Source organism: Protopterus annectens, chromosome 1.part1 (assembly GCF_019279795.1).
Source record: "Protopterus annectens isolate FY-2018-M chromosome 1.part1, PAN1.0, whole genome shotgun sequence".
NCBI classification, from domain to species: Eukaryota; Metazoa; Chordata; order Ceratodontiformes; family Protopteridae; genus Protopterus; species Protopterus annectens.
In genome coordinates, this window is record NC_056726.1 from 268,188,281 (window position 1) to 268,206,116 (window position 17,836).

Genomic DNA, 17,836 nt, shown 5'->3' on the forward strand with positions numbered 1-17,836 from the left:
ACCTTAACATTGCTTTTAACATAAGTCACTATATGCATGGTGTCATGGCCTTGTCTTTTAGAACTTGGAGCTGAAAAGTACCACAATTAAAGGCTCTTGTTCTGGTAAAAGGAGTGCCAGATGGACAAGAAGCATCTACTAATCTGAATCTTGTATCCGTTTGAGAACTCCTACTAGCTAAAGTAGTCTCATAAAGTTCCACTGCAAGATGCTCCTTTCTAGAAACTGTTAACAGAAAGCAAACCATTCACAGTTTAAGTAAAATGGCATCTATTGTTGAGCAGAAAGGTGCTCTGAGAAGAATGGCCTGAAGCCAGTTAGAGATTTATGTATTTTTCTGTTGTTCAAAGACAAGATATATATTTTGTAGTTGCTTTGTTTTTCTGAAACCAGCTTTACCTCTAGTTACCAAAAGCCTTGGGTGACTAAGCTTATTAAGTATTATACAACTTGGTTTTACAACAGTAATCTAATAACTGTAGTTTAGTGCTGCACAGCTGTCTTATCTGCCAAGAAATATTTAGTAGTGGAACTGGCACTTTTACAATTATATGCCAACATCCATTATGTAGTTTCCATTTGGCAGTATCTGCATCCCGCTCCAGTCTGAGACCATATGGATTTCTGGATAGTATACTATTACATTGTTTGGGTGGGTGTAAGGGGGAGTCCTAAAATGACTGTCATAAGGAAAATGCTCATTTAATCAGCCAGACATTTGGTGGGTAGTGGAAGGTACCTAGCCAAATATAATAATGTACCATGATAAATAACACATTTTGAATTTAAATTCTAATACATATTTGTGCAAAATAATTATTAAATGTGTGACTTGCCATACATGGATTAAGAATATATGAATGACTCTGGGAAAATAACCAGAGGATTATAAGATAGATCCATATGCACTTTAAAGCAGACACCCTTTTCAAATCAAGCAGGACTATACATAATAACCCTGGTATAAATGTATTTCTCAATCCAGTCCTCAAGACTAGCCTTAAAAGTAACCAAAGCAGTAATTTGTTTAACTAGAAGTAGTAACTTATTCCATAGTCAATGATTATATTCAGTTAGGAACCTATGTCTCTAGGAAATCTTACTTACTGGTGTAAAGATATGTCCCTACTGCAGGTACTCACAGACCCACTGGTTTTGTTAAGCTTTAGGAGGTTGAATATAATTGGATCTTTCATGGCTTAAAAAGCAAAGCACAAGTCATCTTGGAGTAGCCAGTAGGCTACAGAGTACACAGAGAGTCCTACTAATGTGTTGAGATAGTAGAAGGTATCAAGACCTTTAATTTTCATGGCTAAAAATCTTTAGGGCCTTTCTATTCAAGTAATGTTTGGAATTGTGCACATCAAAGAAGAGAGCATTGTATTAAATAATAGGTCTGAAGAATGAGGGAAGAGTACAGTGATAGGATTTTTTTGTTTTGTTTTTCATAGGATATTACATCAAGAAATAACTAAGAAAGACTGATGGATTTCCTGACTGAATTGAAAACATAAATTAATTTTCTGTATAAATTTTCAACTGGGGGAGGGTGGCATAATGGTCAAGATCTTTAGCTTACAGACACAAGGTGCAAGGTTTAATTCTCACATGTTGCAATTGGCTAAGCTTAAAATGTCCCACAAGGGCAGTTAGCCTAGTAGGATCTTGTGAACTCCCTTATGACTGCATCTGTCTGAAGAGGTGGGAGCAGTTTTTTTTTTTTTTTTTCTTTAATTGCTCCTATTCACTTTTTTACATGTAACTATAGGCCATTTTCAGCACAGCTGATATGTGCATATTCCTGCCCTTGCCAGAGCTGTTTACTATAGCTGAATGAGTAGGTAACAGTGCACTCTTTGTAGTCACCAGCAAACTTAGTTTGCTGCACTTCTAAAATATTGGTGTAGATGTCTGCAAAACAAATGCCACACAGAAGATGACTTAGTACTGGTGCCTGGGTAAACCAATAAATACAATTTTGTATTCAGATAGGGCATTAACAATATTTATGACTGTAGGTAGCCAGTTGTGGACCCAATTGACTATGCCTCACATACCTTTGAGTTTATGCACAAATCTGTTATTGTAGTATGGTTTTAAACACTTCAGCCAGCTCAAAGTAAGCCATATGGGATGACCAATCTTCATCCAGTACAGCAGGCACATATTCAAATAAATTTAAGGGGGTACACATACAAAAGTTCTATCTTTGACAAAAATATGTTGGGTAAATTAATGAAGTAAACTCCGAGGGTTCTCTTGCCATGCAAAATATGCATGTGAACCACATTGGTCTATAATCACTGGGGTCTGTGAAAGCACCTCCCCTTGTGGATTTGCACTATACTTTAATCTGTTTATATGCAGCAATAATATAGCCAGTTTTGTGAGTAAGGTATATACTAGGCCACTGTAGACTCTGCAAATTAGGATCTCTTTTGTATCACCTAGTCCCATCTTACTGGTATTTGACATCACTCAGAATAAAAGTTCCCATTGATGGTGTTCCCCTTCATGGCCTGAAATTTGTTCCACATTTGTATGATAAGAGTATTAGCTGCTTGTACTCACTGTGATATGACAGTGCCATTTTGTTCTAGCACACTGCATGCCTGCTCTTTCCGTATATTGTAGAGTACCTTATTATTGTCACTCATCCTGACTGCAAGATTTATGTCCAATAATACATTGTGTTATTCCATTTTTTACTGAGTTGCTCTTGGATGGTGTCGACATCAGACTTGTGCTGAGATGAGTACTGTTTACTCATAAGATTTTATTGATTTTTTGAAGTTGTAACAAAGACTGCTTGTAAATTATCCAAAAGAAAAATCAAGATGTAAATAAGATTAACTGAATATTTACATTATATACAATGGCCTGAGTATAATTTATATATTAAACCAATCTGAGTCAAATATGCAGATATTTTAGATATAAGTTTATCTTTCAACTTCTAGATATCGAGCTTTCAAGTAGAGACTGAATCCATTCTCAAAATTTCGATAAGATGATTTACCTTCTTCCATGGATTATTCCATTTCTTAGGAATAATTCTTGACTCTTACTTTTATTTCCATTGATGCTGTTTCGTTTAGAAGGTTCAAAAATTCTTCGAACGTTTGTTCATATTTGGAAAGCCATTTCCTAGAAATACATTTCCTAGCCACTGTTAGAATAGTCCATAATGAATATGAATCTTTCCTATTCATTTCTAGTTTTTCAGTAACATTCAGGAAGATTAAAGATTTTGTTAATACAAAATTGTCTGAATATAAAGCTTGCAGAAAATTTCTAATGTCATCCCAATACTTTTTAAGTTTAATGCAATCATAGAAAATATGTATCCGGTCTGCTTTACAAGTTTGCAAACATCTCCAACATATTACGTTATTGGAGGAAGTAAATTTGCTTAGTCTATTAGGTGTATAGAATGATCTGTGCGGAAATATCCAAGTATATATTCTCCAGAATTGAGTGTTGGATGTTAATTTAACAGAGTACAAAAGATTAGTTTTATTTTCTTGAGTTAAATTGATAGAGTGCCCTTTAGTAATAAAAATCCAATAATTTTGCTTGGGTTTAACTTTATAATTTATTAATAATTTATATATATTTGAAATTGTGTTTTTCCAATTGAGGTTATCATATATGATTTCATATATAAGTTTTATGACGTTTGGCATATCTTTAAAGGAGAACTAGTAATTGTTTACACGAAGACGTGTAAAGTATTATATTTTGAAATAGCCAGTCAGAAGTGGATAAATTATAAGTATTGGCTATTAGTTGACTATCCATTGGTTTTAAACTTTTAATACAATGGTGCCAACAAATACAATTTTTAGTTTCCCATAAAATGAAAAAATTTCTATGTATTTTGTTTAGAAAATCCTTTGTAGAGCTAAAAGGAGATAGAATATTCATCTAAATCTTTGTCTGGATTGGACATAATGCATTTTTTAAATATGTTAAAGATATAATTTATAAAAGTCAAATTAGTTTTGTTCTGTTATATTGGATACATATACATAAAATATGCCAAGGTATATGATAATATCCGTCTAACATAGCACTTTTTATCAAAGAAATTTAATTCAAAAGAATAATAGTAAGTATTTTTTTTTCAGTTGAAAGAGTAGCTAGGATCTATCCAATTGATGACAATTCTTAAGATGGAAGCTCTAATGTAAGTTTCTACATCTGGAAAGTTAATTACTCCTTGTTCCCAGGGTCTAATATGATGTGAGATAGCTATCCTGTTTCTATTAGGATACCAAAGGAATTTTAATAAACATGAGTTTATTTTTTTTAGTATGTTTGTCTGGAATCCTGGGAATAGCTTGTGCTATGTAGAGAATTTTTGGTAATATAATTATCAGTTGTAGTCTGTCTTCAAAGTGCAGAATAATTTTGTTCTATTTTATGATATAAATATTTAGGAAATTTGATATTGTTATAGTTAATATTTAGTATTTCTTCTATGTTATTGCATAAAATAATACCCAAGTAATTTAGAGTGGGTACTTGTTTACCAATTATGTGATTTTTATCTACTAAGATTTTATTCTTTTTGTTCAACACTAGGTAATTGGATTTAGCTTTATTAAAAAAATAGACCCGATACTGAATACAATTTTTCTACCTGAAGATTCAATTCCTCTAAAGATTCCTTTGAATAAGTCAATGTACATAGTCTGCAAAGAGCATAATTTTAGAATTATATTGTCCATATGTATCAATGCCTTTTATTATAGGGTTTAATCAGATTGAAGAAGCAAAAGGTTCAATTGCTAGAGCAAATAAAAGTGGGGAAAGGGGACATCCTTGTTTTGTACTGTTTGTAATAACAATTGACTCAGAGGTGAAAGGGTCAAGTTTTACATATGCTAGGTTATTTTTATAGATGTCTTTTATCAGTGAAATGAAGGTGTGAGGAAATTCATAGAGATCTAATATTTTTAATAAATAGTCCCATTTTAAAGAGTCAAAATGCTTTTTCTATATCAAGGGCAATTAATAGTGCGTCCTGATTATTTCTATTTAAGATGTCAATTATAGTTAGAATTCTTTGATTATTATCATTAGTTCGCCTGTTATGGATAAAACCATTTTGATCTTCCTTTATAATATGGGGTATGATTTTTTTTGCTTCTGTTGACAAGGATTGACAAATATTTTATAATCATTATTGAGAAGAGAAATAGGTCTATAGGAACTACATAATGTAGAGTCCTTATTCTCTTTTATGATGGGTGTGATTAAGGAGTAATACCAAGAAGGTGGAATTGAATTATGTGTTTGGATTTCGAGTAAAGTTTCATGAAATAGATTATGGAAGTTGGAAAAATTTTATAGAAATAAATTATAATGCCATTGATTCCTGGAGCTTTATTACCTTTGCTTTTCTTAATATTTTCTGTAATAGCTTTGTGTGAGATTGGTTTCTGTAATTCTAGTTTTAATGTTTCTGGGATTTTCTTAATATTAGAAGAAATTAGATCTAAATTTGAAATATTACTATGAGAATTTATAATTCCAAAGTGTTTTGTATAGTGATACTTGAAGGCATCAAGTATATCACTTATGTCTGAAACTTTTCTATTATTTTTACCCTCATGAAAAACATTGATTGTTATTTACTTTAGATTGTTTTTTAGCTCTTAGAGCTAGGTTATGAAGATGTCTAGGAGATGTGGAATATGCATTTAATTAAAATTTTTCTAAAGCCAAATTAGTCTTGTGGGTTAATATTTCATTATATTTTTTATTTAGTTCATCAGTTATCATTTTATTATTAGACATGGGTGTTAGATCCTTGTTTTTTGCCTTTATTAGCTGTTTTTGTATATTATGTAGTTCTGATTCCCATTATTTTGTTTTATTTTTAAACCATGTAAGAGTTTTGCCATATATATAAGCTTTAAAAGCATCCCATATCATGACTATGTTTATCTCTCTAGAGTAATTAGTGTCTAAAAAAATTGTCGTTCTGATTCTAACCAAGGTTTAAATTCTTTTAATTTTGTGATATAAGCTGGTATTCTTATTATGCGAGTTAGTTTTTTAAAATCTGTTTGAAGTTTTAAAATGAGAGAATTATGATCAGATAAAGGGCAAGGGATTATTGAAAATTTTATTATTTGTGTTCAACTCCTGCGAGATAAGTAGTTTATCAATTCTAGCTTGTGTTCTAAATCTAAAATCCTGATGTGAGAATAATAGTGAATGATCTTCTTTGAAAGTAAAAGTGTCGATTAAATTAAGGGTTTCACTCCATTTTTTTTAAATATGTTTGCTATGGGAACAAGACGAAGATTTCTTAGATTTGTGGTCTCAGAATTGTTCAATATACAATTAGTCTCCTCCTATCAAATTACCTTTGTAAGAATTACTAATAAAGTCTAGATAACTGTCTTAGTCCTATGCCAGGAAACCAATATACATTCACCACTGTCCAAATTCTATTGTTAAATTTCAATGTGACTAATGCCATTAAACCTTCTTCGTATTCATAATTAGATAATTTGGGGAAAAATAATGTCTTTCTTCCAAAGAATCATTACTCCTCTAGTTTTTGTATGATGAATGTGATATTGTTAAATATTCATTTGGACACCAAATATGTTTATCCTCTGTTTTAAAATGAGTTTCTTGAAAGTAAATTACCTGTGGTTTGTTTAATTTTAAGTACCTCAATAGATTAGATTTCTTCCCTGGATTATTCAAACCATTAACGTTGAGGGATAAAAATGATCGGTCTCTACTCAATTAAATCAGAAGGACAAATATATAAATAGAACTCTGGAATCTTCCATAATATTGAGATCGCAGACTGTTTTTATCATCCTTAAATATTAATGTCAGATTGGTTGCTTTTACTGAGAAGTATAGATTATGATCACACTCAGGCCGGTGAAAAAGCAAGAACTTAAACAATACATGAAAAACTATATATAACAAAACATTCCAACATTTCAAAAAACTTTCTAGTGACCATGGAATGTTAAACATTCCTAATCTGATTAACCTTCATGCCTTACAACCACACTTTTTTCTTGAGCTCCTTAAAATTTTACTGGAGTTCTTTTAAGTTTGCAGCAGATAAGAATATCTTTACTCAATGGGGATTTAGTTAACTCAATTCTCAACACAATTTTAATTAATAACAAAACCTTTCAGTTTTGTGTTTCATCACTTAACTGATATAATTGTTTTGTGGTCAACACATTTATGATTTTCTTTGAATTGTAACCAGTTTGATTTTAACAAGAGATTCTAATGTGAGAAGGTAGTAACTGCATAACCCTTTTACATATAATTCAGGGTGAAGAGGTTCAACAATCCAACAATCCAATATCAACTCAACTATTACATTTTTTTTTTTTCAAAAAAGCTTACATTTTATGAGTTTCAGAGTATATTCCGTCCCTTTACTATATAATTAATTGTACATGTTTAACAACTCAAACCAGATCACCCAACAAGTCAAGCATAAGTTACATTGCAAATAAACTAGAGTATTCCAACAAACAAAACTTTGCTTGAGTTTTGAGGAATAATGTATTATATGTAACACAGTGCATAGTTTCATCTTTTATTTCAACTTATAATCAACAAAGAATCTTGAGTATATAGATTAATTTGTAGAAAATAATGTATGATAAAACCTGTTACCCTAAAAAGTAAGAGTCAACTTCTAGTTTACATGGTCTTTTGCATATCATGCTTCGCTCAAGTTACTAGTATTTGTATGTTTTCAACTTTATATATAAATTTATATAATGAATTTATATAATGAGATGAGTACTGTTTGAAGGTTCTGTATGCTGTTCCTTTAGTTTAATAATTTGTAGCTTCACCTTTTAGGCTTATTGCAGAATTTCCACTATATTTATGACTCCTGGAGATGAATTTCTCTCTCCTGTTGTTCCATGTTATAGAGAAACATGAACAATTCAACAAAAAGACAAAAGTGGGCCTAGTTAATGATCAGTGCTTTTACCATCTGTTTTAATACTGCTGTTAGTACTTAACAATTTACTTTTTTCCCCAGTTATTGCCTGAGACATAATTTTTGCATTCAGTGTAGTGTGAACTTAAGTCATCATGTGGAAAAGTATTTCTCATTATGGGAAGGACAAGCTCACCAAATATGTGGTTGTGTTGTTGAGGTCACAAGAGGATGCAGAAACATACAACAGAAATTTATGTTATCATTATGGCCACAAATGGGCAAGCACACGCATGCACAGACAAAAGCAAGTTACACACAATGTAATCTATTGCAAAAAGATTAGCAATTATGGAATGCTTATATGAAAAATGGAATGATTAAAGATTTGTAATTATGGAATGTTCACTTGAAATGTGGCTTGACTGTCTCAATAACACTGTAATGTTTATTTATACTAACCTGTTTTTCTTAAATATCACCTGCTTATTGTCTGAACTTATGTAATAACTTTGATATTCCCTGTTACTATTTTTTGGATACTGTGTATCTTGCTGTTTCTGCTTGTTCTATGTGGAGCTTTTCTCCCCGGGCCTCTGCTGAAAAAGGACATGTCCAGTTGGACTTTTCCCGGTAAAGAAATGTAAAATAAAAATAAAATATATACAGTATCTCGTGTGTATGTGTGTATATATATATATATATATATATATATATATATATATATATATATATGTGTGTGTGTGTATATATATGTGTATATATATATATATATATATATATATATATATATGTGTGTGTGTGTGTATATATATATATATATATATATATATATATATATATATATATGTGTATATATATATATGTGTATATATATATGTGTATATATATATATGTGTATATATATATATATATATATATATATATATATATATATATATATATATACATATATATGCGTGTGTGTAGCTGTAGCTATATATATAATATACTGCGGTGGTGGTGCTGCGGTAGCATTGGCGCCTCACAGTAAGATGTCCTGTTTGATTCTTAGCTAAAGCGTCTTCTGTGTGGAGACATGCATGAATGGGCGTACCTTTGTTGAAGGTTGTGCGTCAGGGCCGGCAACTCTGCACATAAATATCTACTGCCAATCATTAGCGGAGTTCCGTTGTGGTGACCCCTAACCAGGAAAAGCCGAAAGACACAAACAAACAAATATATATATATATATATATATATATGTGTATATATATATATATATATATATATATATATATATATATATATATATATATACATCTCTAGACGATTCACTGAAGCACTGTACAGTGGGGATAAGAAAACATTTCCTTTTTCCTACTGTAGTGCGATGTTGGAGTTGGCATATTTAAGTAGTTGGGGTATGGGGTGTGCAGGGGGCCTTGCCCCCCACCCCGCAAAAAAAATGTTTTTTATTTATTTTGTATTTATTTTGCCAATTCGGTGAATCTGCTTTAGTGAAAGTCCGGTCGTACTTTTGTTAGTCAAAGCGATGTAACTTCAGCTAATAAAACTAGATCCATATATCTTAATATAGTAAAGTTCTCCTGGAATCTTGCGGCTGTCTGCTCCTCTACTTTGAGTTGAGTAGGGAACTGCTTGGGGCACCAAATGACCCAGCTATGGCTCTGAACATGATGGCTCTATGATAATGATCACAATCTAAAAAAATGCAGTTACAGCAGCTAGGAATGGTGTGCAGTAGCTTTACTTACCCAGAATTATGCTGATTTGAAGGTTGTTTCAGGTCACAGGGCTTCGAGTTACCAGAGGTAATTAATGCTCTGAGCTGTGAACGAGCTCCTTCATGGATACCACCGCGCTCCTGAGCATCTCCTGAAGTGGGACATGGGTTTACCTGGTAACAAGTGTAAGACTAACTCACTCTGCATTGCTATCCCATAATAGTGCTTTGTCATGTATTTAAAAATTAGAAAATTTATTCCTGTAAAAAAATGTTTATTTTGCATCTACATCACTGTACATACTATATCCAAGTTTATAGCTTATTCAATAACCTTAAAAGCATCTTAAAACACTAGTACAAATAAAACTTTAATCTGTTTAGCAAACATTCATTCTACCATGCTGAAATGGCAAAATGTAATGTAGAGCTCATTCATTTAGTGCTGTTTATAATATTACAGGGAACAATGCATTCATTTCTTCATGCTCTTGCCATTCCAAATTTTTCACAGTTAAACTATATATTGTGTTCCATGTAAGGGTCTTTAAGCGACACAACATGTATTTTTTTTTCGATTCCATCCGTTGACTGGGATAGTCTGTCACGTCTATCATTAACAGATTCCCTTTGGAAGTAAGTTGACTCAAGTGAAATTCACCTAACTACTGCTTCTTGGGCACCAAGCCCAATTGAAGCACACTATAATGTTGAAAAGGGGGTTCTTCAAACTGGCCTAAAACTCTTCCCATCACAGCTTATTTATTTAACAATGAGTGTACAATGTCATCCTTCCCCTTAGTGGATTGCAAATCATTATACACCATCACTCCTTCAGCAGATTTAATCAGAAAACTTATATTCCTGTATCACCTCCACTGCTAGCTCAAAGTTTGGGGAAATCCTTTACAGACAGCATCAGTGCATCACTGCCCTAATGGGAGACTAAGAACAATGGCTTCCTTGCCAACCCTGCAAAGGAGCTGTAGCCCACTGACCTCAAAAATTACCTCTCCCTTGAAAGTTCGTTTGACTGAGCCCTGCTTGACTACCTCAAATGAAAGGGAGAGATTGCAGATGACTTTCTATCCCCTCCTCCTTTATGCCAGAATTTTTGAGTAGCATGCATTCCAGTGCAAATGGAACAGACACATGATAGGCAACAAGCTGACCAAACACACCTACCGCAATGAAAGGACCAGCATGTCCTTGACCTATCATGTATTTCTTTCCTGTACCTTGCCTGATTCCCAGAAGTATCTAACATGGTTGCCAGTGAAATGTTAGCATGCCCAACTTTCCAGCATAAAGACTTATCCACAGCCTTTTTCTTTTGAAAACACTGATTGTACCACATCTATGTATTCCTTGCAAGCAAATGCTGAGCCTCCCCAGTGGCAAGAAAATAGGCTAACAGCAGCACAGCCTATGACCCATCCTCCTCCACTATAATCACCATGTAAATCGTGAAACACGGGGTCCAATTGTCCCAGGTCTGAACCATACATTTTCAAGGTCTCCTCCAAACTAGTGCCACTAAGGCTGTCAGCAGGTCCTTTGTCCCTGCAGTATTTGCCTCAACTAACTTCTGCGACCCATCAGCATCAATCAGATTAAACACATCAACTTAATCTCCTCTTCAAAATCTTTCCCTGAATCTTCTGGGTGAGATGCAGGGTAATAAAAACAGAGGCCTGCCTGCCAGAAAGGTTTGAGTACCTAGCTACTTACCTGGACAGGAACATAGCCCACCTACCTTTTCTTCCACCACCAAAGTCTTCTGGCACCCCACCTTCTCACTCACTAAATGTAAATCAGCTATACCCTCATCAGACTCTAATATCCCCACCTGGCTCTTACACTTTGCACCTGCTCTTCAAACCTCAATAGCTCCTGCAATCTATGATGATCTGCGCCTCCATGTTACTTAATTCACCAAATCTCTCTACCCACAAAACAGTTTCCCATAACACAGGCTGTGCAATACTACAATTACCCTTGAACATCTGAGGCTCCAACAGCAGTAGTCAGTGATTCACCATCCGTCTGTACCATTTTCTTCCAGCTGCAGTCATCTGCTTATCCATCTCTTTCTCCTTTCGACAGCCTCACATGTGGCACCATCGTGCTACATGTGACTGCTTTTACTAGAATCTCTGTCTCCTCAAATAATTGGTCCACCTGAACTACTATTTAACCCCATTGTTCCTCCATTGTTCAACAAGGTCACTTCATGTAAAATTCATAACACAGTAGAGTAGTAATCCAGCCTCAACTACATCCTTCCCCACTTCCTAATAGATCCTACAATACCCACTTCTTTGCATTTTATTTTATTATTCAATCTTAACACCTCATCAAATAGCAGTAAACCAAAATTCAATCAATACTGACCTCACATGAGTTCTTTCATAAACCTAAGCAAAACCACAAAACCACCATCATGACTCAGCCACTTGGATGGATATTTAGTTATTTAGTATTATTTTCAATTTGTTTTCTCTCGTTTGATGCAACCCCTATCACTCCCAAATGAGTGCAACATGATGATTCAAGTGACATTCCGCAGCTCACATTAAAACATTATTAAATTTAAATTTATTTAGATATGTTTCCCTTTCCCAAGCAAACAGAAAGCCACAACCCACTGGTAGCTCACCCTACATTACTATGTCCAGCTAATGTATCAGCAGAAGTTTATGCTTACACTGCCTTTGCCCACACACACACACACACACACACACAACAGTATCAGAGCTGCATAGCTCACAACCAATCGGAGACAAATTTCAATGGACCCATGACCAAATTTAAAATTGGGGACCCACATGACCTTGAAAGTATTACCTTAACTTGCAGCCCTAGCAAGACAAGAGAATGTATATTATCATCCATCTCTCTCTCTCTTTTTAAGGTAAATAACTCTAATTATCATTATTTTAGAAGAGCAATTCACCTTTCTTCCATCATGACCAGCTTAAGCAGACTACAAGGGACAACACAAAAAATTTCTCAAAATCAGGGATGTTCTTAAAAGTCTGGTACAGTCGAGAAGTAGGCTCCTCCTAGGCTGCTTCTACCTCCATCCCCATCTAGCACTCTGTGGAACTAACCATGAAAATAACCGACTCCCCCCATATCCACTTAAATATATACCCAGTTGGATCCAGCATTAGGCAACTTAGGCAGCTGCCTAGGGCCCATGTTGGCTGAGGATATCAGCTTTGCTATAAAAGTAAAAATATTCATTGCATAAAAAATCATTCTATAAATACAGCAAGCATTAGGATTCAGCAGCAAAACTTCTTTACCTTGCAACTTCTGACTTCAATCCCCAGAAACTTCGCATCATCTAAACCCACCCAAGATTGCTAGGTTTTGTGTGTGTGTGTGTGTGTGTGTGTGTGTGTGTGTGTGTGTGTGTGTGTGTGTGTGTGTGTACCCTCAGTTAGGGGTACTGTCTACTTTACTTATTCTGCTCAGAACCTTAACAACTAAAGACAGGCAATTGCCTTAAACCTCAACACCAAATGTCAGGTCTCAACTAATTTTATTTTTGTTTTGTTAATAACCGATGACTACAATCTGTCAGTGTAATGCACAGAGTTTGAAAGTTTTGTTCAATGTTACTCATATAATAGTAATAGGTAACATACTTTCCTTTTGGTGCAGAAGGTCGCGAGTTCACTTCCCACAAGTAGCTTGATTGCTGACACTATTGTGTAGCATAAGGGGGATGGGGTACTGCACCCTGAGTGTGTCCTGCGTAGGATGAGATGCTTAGTAACTATGACCCTGTTGTCTTTTTCCCACCCATTCCCTTTTGCAGCATTACCAGAATACACCATTTTTTTCTGTTAATGTAACACTGGCAATTTATTCAAGGCCACAGGTGCTGTATTTCATTTGTAGATGAAACAATGAAATGCGTATCTGTTTGCCATCAGCAGCCATTTAGTTACAGATCTCTTTAATGTGGAATTATTCAGATGACTTTTACTTCTTCAGAGAGTGTACATATTGACTGATATTGGCGGACTGTAATGACAGGCTAGAGTGGCGTTTTAAGGTCGAAATGTTCTGAAATGTGTAGTTTTGTCATCATTGGTTCATACATTTTGTTTCATTACTTAAAGGAAAATGCTCAAAACTACACATTTAAAACTCACACTAACAAGTGGTGCTGCATTATACAAGGAATATAATTTAATATAAATTTAAATTAGCAAGCGGAACCAAACACATGCATGTATGCCTTGCCTTAAAAATATGTGTAAGAGACCCTTTTTTTTGAAAACATTCAGAACGTAAACTCAATCCACCACTGGCCAGTTGCATTTTCTGTGAATGTAGGTTTCAATGCAGTTTCAAGGAATATAAATTTCAAGAGCAGAGAAGTTTACTGCTTTTTCATGGCATGCTAAGTCTATTGTCATTGTGTAACTGTATTGTTTTAACCATGGATGAGAGAGCAATCCCTGGTGAAAACATGACTAAAAATAAACAACCACCAAGACACTGATCCAGGCTACCACAACAGAGCTAATGTGTAAAAACTTCACAAATAGACAATTGATAATAAAATATAGCAAACAGACTTTAATAGCAATGAAAAGTTAAGCGCTTTCGTCCGGCTCAGTAATGGGACTTCATCAGAACTAAGAAAATATTGCCACCTTGTAGTATATAAAATGCATTCTATTAAAAATCACATAAGGTGCAATCAATATAAAATCAATTTACTAACAAAAATGTATTAGTACTGTATGTATATGAAACACTTAAATGATTGCAGCTTAAAAAACTGTTAAAGACCAGGTAAAAATAGTATAATATTAAAGTAATATTGGTCACAATAAAAGCAATTAATGCATACATTAAAAATATTTATAGCTTAGCTGCCCTCGGTAAATGTACACTGCTTAGAGCTAACATATCACTCAAGCCTGGGGTGTTGCTTGCATCCAACTTTAACTGTCACAAAAGTTCACAAAACTCAATTTTTTTTGCCCACCCACCACCCCTAGGGTTTAAAGGCACTTGTTCTAAGACAAAGAACATGTACTTTTTATTGCCTGCCCACTTTAAAGTATGTGCACATGGGGCATTATTTTCATTGTGATTTTTAAGTCATAAAAATGCTTAAACATGCACCTTTTTATGGCTTGTTCAGTTTTTCCTATATAAAATGAATGCAATCATCACAAAAAAGCAATGTAAACATCTCCAGCTGAATTAGTCACCAGTTCTATATAATTTGAGCTCAAAGGGAATAGCATTTACCTTTTAAGTCTCGTCCTTCATAGATATATTTCCCATGTGCACATGAGCCACAATTAATTATGCCTTTGATAATTCTTTGGCTACCCATGTAGTCAAAGGGAATATTGTTTTGTTCTAATATTTCCTTTAAGTTTGGTTGTCTCTTGTATGTGAACTGCAGACCCCCACCCAAAATTTATTTGTTCATTGTTCTTTATTAGTCTGCAGTTATTAACCAATACCTGTCTAGTAGTATTAGAACCAAGGCCATACTAAGTAATCAGTCTGTTCAAAATCTTTTATATTAGTCACATTGTCCTGTTCCCTGTTAATAAGAACTCTAAAATGATGTAAAGTGGGTTGCTTCATACAGCACTGACCTTTATTTCCTGAAGCATTTCCCTGGGGTAGCCTCTGTTTGTGAACATTTCCATGATTTTGTTGATTTCAAGTGCAAATTGATTACTGTCCGAAACAATTTGGGAAATTCTTACCATCTTTTTTGATGACCAGGATGACTACTGTTAAAATGCAAAAAAGTGTTTGAATACTCCTCTCACAAAAGACTTATTACTGCATACGAGGTAAAGTTTTCTGACTACTGTTCTATTTTTAAGAGTATTGATGCTGTGATTGAAAAAACAAAACCTAGAACAGTGATGTTTGACTATGTTGATGGAACAGCTTACCCTTTTCCCAAATTTAACTCCACTACCTGAGCATGATGTTGATGAAGCACACCATTCCGCTAATCATAATTTCTATTAGCCAGCTGATGATGACAATCAATATTTTTCAAGCTATGACACTTATTTTTTAGATTCAGGATGTCCCTCCTTCCCTCTTCATTCTCAGAGATTTGCACAGAAAAAGAACCAGCAAGCCAGTTGCTACAAGAACTATTTACATCACACTCCCCATCCTACCAACTATCATTGGAAGAAGTGAGGACAGTACAGATTCGGAATGATGGTGACATTTTTTATCCACTCCATTTCTCTTGGGAGAACAGGAACAACCTATCAGACAATGCAGAAATATCAAGGGTTATTTATTTATTTTTTAATTAGTCAGGAGCCTATTGAGATAAACACTTTAAATTATTTAGTAATGGATTTACTTTTGTCCCTAAATGCAAAGCTGGTCTAACTGATGCACTACTTGATTTAAATAGCTTTAAAAGTATTGTTACAGGAACACTCTTATGCTGCTGCTACCCATAACAAGTTGCACAGAGCTAGCACATACAGCCCCCATTACACCAAGCAAGGTCACTTTTTGAAAAAAACTATGTGAAAAGGACATGAAAAAGCTAGCTAACCTATATAACAGACCTTCTGCAGAAAATTTAACCAAAGAATGGCTATTAATGAATACATTAATGAAAAATCATGAGCTTAGAATCATGAAGCCAGATAAAGGGGGTGGGTCAGTACTGATGGACACTATTAACTACCTGACCAAGATGTATGATGTACTTAGTCTCATTATACTAGTGTATCCAGAAATGAAATTAATATTTATCATAAGTTGAATTTGTACCTTAAAGACTTGTTGGATCAAAGCCAGATAAATTACAAATTATACAAATATTTAATAGGCGAGTGCCCAACGATACCAGACGTATCTGGCATAGCCAAACTTAATAAAACTGTTCAACCCCCCCCCCCCCCCATGCACCAGACAGTCATAGCAGCTAGTTCCAAAACCCATACTTTGGCACTTTTTTTATGGCTGGAATTTGAAAAAAAAAAATTAAGAACAATACCTGTACACCTTAACAAATTTTGGATTTTTTGGGGGAGCATAAAACAGGAATTTTATAATACTGACTGGTTACTTGTCAGTGCAGATGTCCTAGATTTATTTCCACATTAGTATAGATGTCATAGATTTATTTCCATGCATCTTCCACCAAATTAACATAGAATGGTTCAAGAAAGCATGCATTAAATGTGACACTTTATATGATAGCAAAGTAAATCTATTAGTTGAATTTATGGAATTAGTGCTGATTCATTTATTTTGAGGGGGAATTTGATGAGCAAAAAACAGGCATCACTATGGGAGCTGCATGTGCCCCCCCCATACCCCAATATAGTTCTTTGGTACTGGGAGCAGCACTGTGTTCAACACTGAGTATATGCACAATGTTGTAACCTTCCTACATTTTTGGGGCAACATTTTTGTAATATGGAAAGGAAATGAATTGGAGCTTGATGAATTTATTCATTTAAATTCGACCACTGAAGTTCTTAAATTTACATACAAGTTTTCATCTCAATCTGTTAATTATCTAGATGTTACTTGATCTAAGAATATCAACACGTGTAAGTTCAACTCCAAACTGTACAAGAAACCTACTTATTCAAACAAGTTTTTGAATTTTAACAGTAGTCATCCTTACCAACAAAAAGGATTTTAGTCAAAGGACAGAAGGTAAGAATTTCCTGAATAGTTTGACAATGATCAGTTTGCTCTTGAAATCAACAAAATCATTGCAGTTGTTATTAAATACTGGGGTATATGTTCTTTGTATTAAAACAAGTGCCTTTACATACTAGATGTGGTGCATGGGAAAATAACTGCCACAAAAGTTCATAATACTCTAATTTAAGGTTGGATGCAAGCAACCCCTCAGGCTTGAATGATATGTTATCTTTAAGCAGTGTACTTAAAACTGAAGGAAGCTAAGCAATAAATATTTGGAATTAATTGCTTTTACTGTGACCAATGTTAGTTTTACATTATACATTTTTACCTGGTCTTTAAGTATTTTTAAGCTGTAATTAAAGTGTTTCAAATACATCCAGTACCAAGATATTTTTTTTAGTTAATTGATTTTATATTGATTGCATGTTATGGGATTTTTAAGTGAATGCATTTTCTATACC

The 17,836-nt window shown here is 34.1% G+C and overlaps 1 protein-coding gene across 3 annotated transcripts in view; it reads left to right on the top strand.

Annotated features, from left to right (window-relative positions):
- Window positions 1–17,836, top strand: part of LOC122804506 (synaptotagmin-like protein 2) — a 3,492,381-nt gene that overhangs the window by 573,359 nt on the left and 2,901,186 nt on the right. The gene's annotated exons all lie outside the window — the stretch shown is intronic.